The 5,847-nt window shown below is 38.0% G+C and overlaps 1 protein-coding gene across 4 annotated transcripts in view; it reads left to right on the top strand.

Annotated features, from left to right (window-relative positions):
• Nucleotides 1-5,847, top strand: part of LOC102676118 (segmentation protein cap'n'collar) — a 76,906-nt gene that overhangs the window by 46,414 nt on the left and 24,645 nt on the right. The gene's annotated exons all lie outside the window — the stretch shown is intronic.

The following is a 5,847-nucleotide window of genomic DNA, read 5'->3' as shown; positions in this document are numbered from 1 at the left end:
AAAAAAAAAAAAAAAAAAAAGAATAGAGAAAAAAAGATACATAAGATACATATAAGATGTATAATTTATTAATTCGATTTATGATTCAAAACAAACAGGAATTAAACAATCATAAATAATTATAAAATATAAGCGAAGAAAAATAGATGCAATGATGAAAAAATATGCATAGATTATAGAAACAAAAAAAAAAATTCGACATAAATATCTATCATTAAAAATCAATCATAACGTTGATTTACGATCCATTGATTTACGAAAGATATCACAGAGAAAGACAAATGATTTAAAATATTCGCGCAAGATGAATACGCGTTTAGAAATTATAAATGATAAAATACGCGTTTAAAGTCACTTTTCCATCCGACGATTAATCACACGATTGCGATAAATTTGCATTGCATCTAGATGAATTGTGTTCTAAATTGTACCGATACAATCTCGAAATTTTTCTTTCTTCCTTTTTCCTACGGACGCGTTATCTTGTATCATCTCTTGAACAAGTTTCGATCATCGATTTTTTTTCTCGATCGATTTACACGATCAAGCGTTTTTTAAGCGTGTTCTTTCCACACTCTAAATTCACACACTGCGCGCAGCGTAGGTAACGCGTATGCGCGAGAAAGGAGAAACGCGGAGACGGGTAGAAAGAGAAATAGTTATTTCGGTGATCGAGGTTGCACTATATTTTCCAACTTCCATCGTATTTCTTCGAACCTACTGACACACATAAGATACGACGCCGCGCGTACCATCCGAGATAATATCGGTTAACGCGGTGAACGTCTGTCGCTCGGATCGAAATCCGCGAGATTTTGCAGAGAAGAAAAAGAGGAGACGCGGTTTTAACAAGACGCCGCGGCGTTTTTTTAGTTTCAAGTTGGCGGAGAGGAAGATAGGCGGCGGGTTGTTTTGGTAGGCTGGCAGGTTACGCGTGGTGATCGTAACCCGGCGTGGTGCTCGCCGCGAGAAAAGTCATGTTCGTTAGGCGAAGAGGAGGAGGAGGAGGAGGAGGACGATCGTGACAATGACCTACCGAGATACATAGTCCTCGACGAGGAGTGCGAGACTCGAGAAACGTGACGCAATGCATACTTACGTGCACAGGTCTTACATGCACGTGAATAAGCGTAGCTGAAAACTGCCGCCAATCAGAGAACACGGGGACCCCTACCATGATCGTTCAGTGTGCACGATCGTGATCGCGTTGTATTCCTGCCACTCGCGGACGACATGCGGTTCGAAGTAAACGTAAACCTTGTGGAAAATTAGTTTGCCGTTTTTCCCTCGTTGAAAAACTTTGTCCCGTTAAGTCGTTACGCCAATGTCCCGGGATAAATGCTTCGTTTCGATAAACGTACGTGATTGTGCGACTTGGAAAAGTGTTGTGTTTCTTTAACTTCCACTGATCGTCAATTTCCTTGGAGGGGAAAAAAAAAAAAAAAAAAAAAAAATTGAGCGGAATGTGTGATTCGGTACGCATTTACCCTTTCGTGGGATAGTAGTCTCTTGCATTTTTTTTTTTTTTCTCACGCGCATTTCGAATAAGATGATTCGTGGCAGAAGGACGTTATTATAGTTGCTCGTCTAAGGACAATTATCTCGATATACCAGTATCGCGAGTTTCATAAAAGTGCGCGTATATGTCATATCGATCGGTGTATTCGATCTTGAAATTTTTAATACCGCGACGATGATCGATCTTATTTTCGCGTGGTGGAAACGCGAAACGTTCTGTCCCGTACCATCATCGGTCTTGTATCGATAAATGGCGTTCGTTTTTAATTAACTTTATCCCTTCGAGAAAAATTGAAGAAAAATTTGGATAGAGCGAGAATCGAGCATTATTTTCTTCTTCTTTTTTTTTTTTTTTTTTTTCTCTCTTTGTCAAATCGTTCCGATAATACACCGTTCGAGCGAATGAATATTCGTTAATCGCAACAGACACACATGAATGACGTGCAGCAGTTTGTCGTTAAGCCTCATTCACAGAGCATCGAACAACAATATCAAGCTACTTCAGAATGTTGGAATCTGATTGTGGACGAAGGTTTGTTACAGGTATATACATATTCTTCTCTTCGTACATCAAGGATAATTATATTATATAATGAGATAAAAGACGTAAAAGAAAAATATCGATTTACGAGGAATTAAACGAATTCGAAGATGGAAAAGTAGTTCGACGGTTAAATTACGTATCTACAACGAAGGTAGATGCTACTCGTTTACTTTGCATATGCGCTTATTACTATAATAGGATAATTTTGAAAGTATCGAACGTTATTCTTATCGACGTTATTATTTTTTTTTTTTTTCTACGACACAACGATAATTAAACGCAATATTTCTATGAAATAACCAATGTTACACATACGCGTTGACCGTGCATCGCGTTTTTTATTTTCAAAAAAAACATCCCGTTTTACTCTAATCCATTTCTTCTCTCTATCCTATCCTATCTATTACTCTAGATAATACGTACGTAACACGTACGATACGTACATTTCGATAAAAGAGAAAGAAGAAAGTTTCTTTTTTTAAAAAAAAAAAAAAAAGAAAAAAAGAAAAAAAAAGAAAAAAGACATATATGTAGCGATGTCGCGACCTTGCCTCTAATATGGAAGCGTGCAAAGCGGTAATTGGTATACGCCGCGGACATGTATAATATCCAGCGTCGAACGTCCACAGGACTCTCAATACGTAATGAGCGAGGTAAATTAATGCATATGTGTACGGCCGGGTCCCCGTTGCCGGGACTTTTGCCCAAGAGAGAAGGATGCGTATTGTACGGAGGGATTGCGCAACGAGACACGGTGTCGCCGTTCGCGAACCGTATCATTTTTGGAACTCTTCTCTCACGCGACCGTCGTATTAACACTGACCTCACTCACCTGTAATTGCTACTTGTTACCATACTACCAAGATGCGGACGACGTGTATGTAATACGGTCTATTATACTCGCCACGCTATGTTCTTACGTCTATCGTCGGATTTTTATTCCTCGCCGAAACAGCCTTGAACGTGTCGCGCCACCATCGAAGGAATCAACTATTCCGCGATTCTACTATTCCGTTTTATTATTCCTAATGGCGTAACTTTGTTCTCGATAACGCCAAATTTAAATAATTATCGCCATCCATTCGTGAATGCGATCCATTCGTAATGCGAATACCACGGAAAAAAAATATCTATACGAAGATGCGTTTAACCCTCGTATCGATACGATGCAGTATTCTACGAATTTTATATATATATATATTATAATTTTATATAATAAAATTTCTTATCTTTCGATCGCTGAATTTTCCTAACTAACTTTTTCTTCTCACGAATCGTTTCGTAAAATTATGACAGATGTATCGAACAGGGGGTTCAATTAAAAAAAGGCGAAAAGTTTAAAAACGTCCGCAGTTTTGACCCTCCCTTTTAAAAATTTTAAATTAAGCTACCAATCTTTGCTACTCGTCGCTTATCCTTGTTACTTATCTTAATCGTCTTAGTTACTAATTTTTAAATCGATGTTTAAACCGGTTTAAACATCATCGTCGATAACATTGCGCTAAATTTGATATCGATATCGTAAAACATCGTTAAGTATACCGGATGAAAATCTTTATTTCTTTCACTTTTCACTTTCCTATCGAAAGAATAAATACATTTTACGATCAATTTAGAATTATTGCTCGATATTTAATAATTAATATTCGAAATGAAAAGAAATGGAAATTACACGGAGAAGGTATGAAGAGAAGATCGAAATTAAAAGTAATTTGATAATAATAAAAATGAAGGAATAATAAAATGTTTGAATTATGCGCAATGTAGGATAATAATGTAAAAAGTTGCCCTGGCTGGTGTATCGAGCGGGTTTGAAAAGAATAGGGAATAATTAAAAATAAAAGGAGGATCGTATGGCGTGCTCTGTTCGCGGATAACGAACGAGAATTAGAAAAAAACGAGAAGAAGTGGAAGAAGAGTTCCGCGCGAGAGAACGAGAGAAGCAAGCTGAGCGCATCAGAATGTAATAGTAATTACAGCCGCAACGTTTATCCTGCTGTGCTGATTACATAGTTGGAAGGATTAGAAATGCAAAACAATTTAATCTTCGCGCTAATAAGTTCAAAAAACGATGATTTCCCTTAATGTCGAAATTTTATTTAAATACGCGTGCTTTTAATTTCTCGCAGATACGATTTACGACAAATACGCGTTTACGTGTCTAGAATCCTAAATCTTTGAATTTTCATTCGTTCGCAAATTTTAAAGAGAACGAATATAAAAATCGTTGACGATGAATGTTAATTTTGATCCGACTATGGGTCATCTCGCTCCAAGGAGAATTAGAAGATAATTTATATATTCCGCGTAACGTGATCACGCGGAAGAAAATTTTCGAAGGAGCTCATAAATAAGATGATAAATCATCGTAATCCGTAACTCTCCCTCGTATTTTAATAATTGAATGGAATACCAGAAGAGAAACAAGATGTATCGACCGATTTTTTTGAATTTTGTCCGCATTTCGTAACGATATATAAATAAAGTCAAGCAGATATCGATCAACGAAGGACGATCTTTGGCCGTGATCGACGGACATTGGTTACGGTTACGTCCGCTATTGCACTTCTGATATTTGTTTAAAATACGTTGAGTTGTAAAAAAAAAGAAAGAAAAAGAAGAAGAAGAAAGAAGCAGTCCGCCGAGTATCCTTGGACTTTCGATAATATTTACACGCAACATCGAGTTACGATTGAAAAGAGAGAAGAAAGCGATGCGCGGAGATAAAGAGATGGAGATGGAGATGAAAGAAAGGAACGGAGATCGTGAGAGAGGGCGATCCTCGAAGCCGCGGAGGCTGGAAGATAGAGGTTGAGCGCGTTGGATCGCGAGCGAGAAGAGTCGTAAGACGAAATTAATAAGAGGAACGAGGTATGTAATATGGAAATGAGAGGCCGAGGGAAAGACGGAGACCGACCGAGACATTAGGATGCACTTGTAACGATACTCGAAGGACTCGCCGCGAGCCCACCGCGGTAACCCATGCCAGTGGTGCATTAATCTGATGCCTATCTGAATGAATCATAATTAATATCTTGGCCCATTAGCCATCACGGTGTACCGCCGACTATAGGTAATGCGCATACTTTCTCCGCGTATCTTTAATTACTTGTATTTTCTCCGTAATGTACCTCGCCGCGAGATTATTGTATTCGGTTAACCAATCCATTTTTCCATTTAAATTTACCATTCCAGATGTATATTCGAGTAGAAAATTTTTTTCGTCGAAAGAACGAGATTCGTCTCTTCCATTTTCCTTACGAGAGAATTATTTTTGTCTCTCTCTCTCTCTCTCTCTCTCTCTCGCTACGCGAGGGACGATTTTATAAAGAAAATCCAGTTTTTAGAGTATTGTCAAGGTACGTTCGTACTCGCGTACGATCAAGCAATTTTCACGAAGAACGAAGCAACGCGACGGGGCGTCACAATTCCTTTCCGTTGGCCGGAGATTCCAAACAGCTGGTGGACTTATGCACTGTGAAATACATAATGCGTCGCGGTATGAGCTATCTAAGATGTGTGAAACGAATTTACCTCTTTGCGAAGCGATCATCAAACTTCTCCGTCAGCCTATAAACAATAAATACAATAATGCGATAATCTTTGAAATGCGAATATAATTAATTTCGATCCTCTCTGTTTCGAACGTTCTATCTCTACGTATTATATACTTTCCTCGACGAATGATACTTATCGAGGATCTTGAGAAATTTTATACCATAAAAGATAAATATCTATATTGTATATCGTATTAGTTTTTGGTAAATGGATAACGAATGAATTTA

Source organism: Apis dorsata, unplaced genomic scaffold (assembly GCF_000469605.1).
Source record: "Apis dorsata unplaced genomic scaffold, Apis dorsata 1.3 scaffold_867, whole genome shotgun sequence".
In the NCBI taxonomy this organism is placed as follows: domain Eukaryota; kingdom Metazoa; phylum Arthropoda; class Insecta; order Hymenoptera; family Apidae; genus Apis; species Apis dorsata.
The sequence above is the reverse complement of the archived record's forward strand: the minus strand, read 5'-3'. Positions and strand labels throughout refer to the sequence as shown.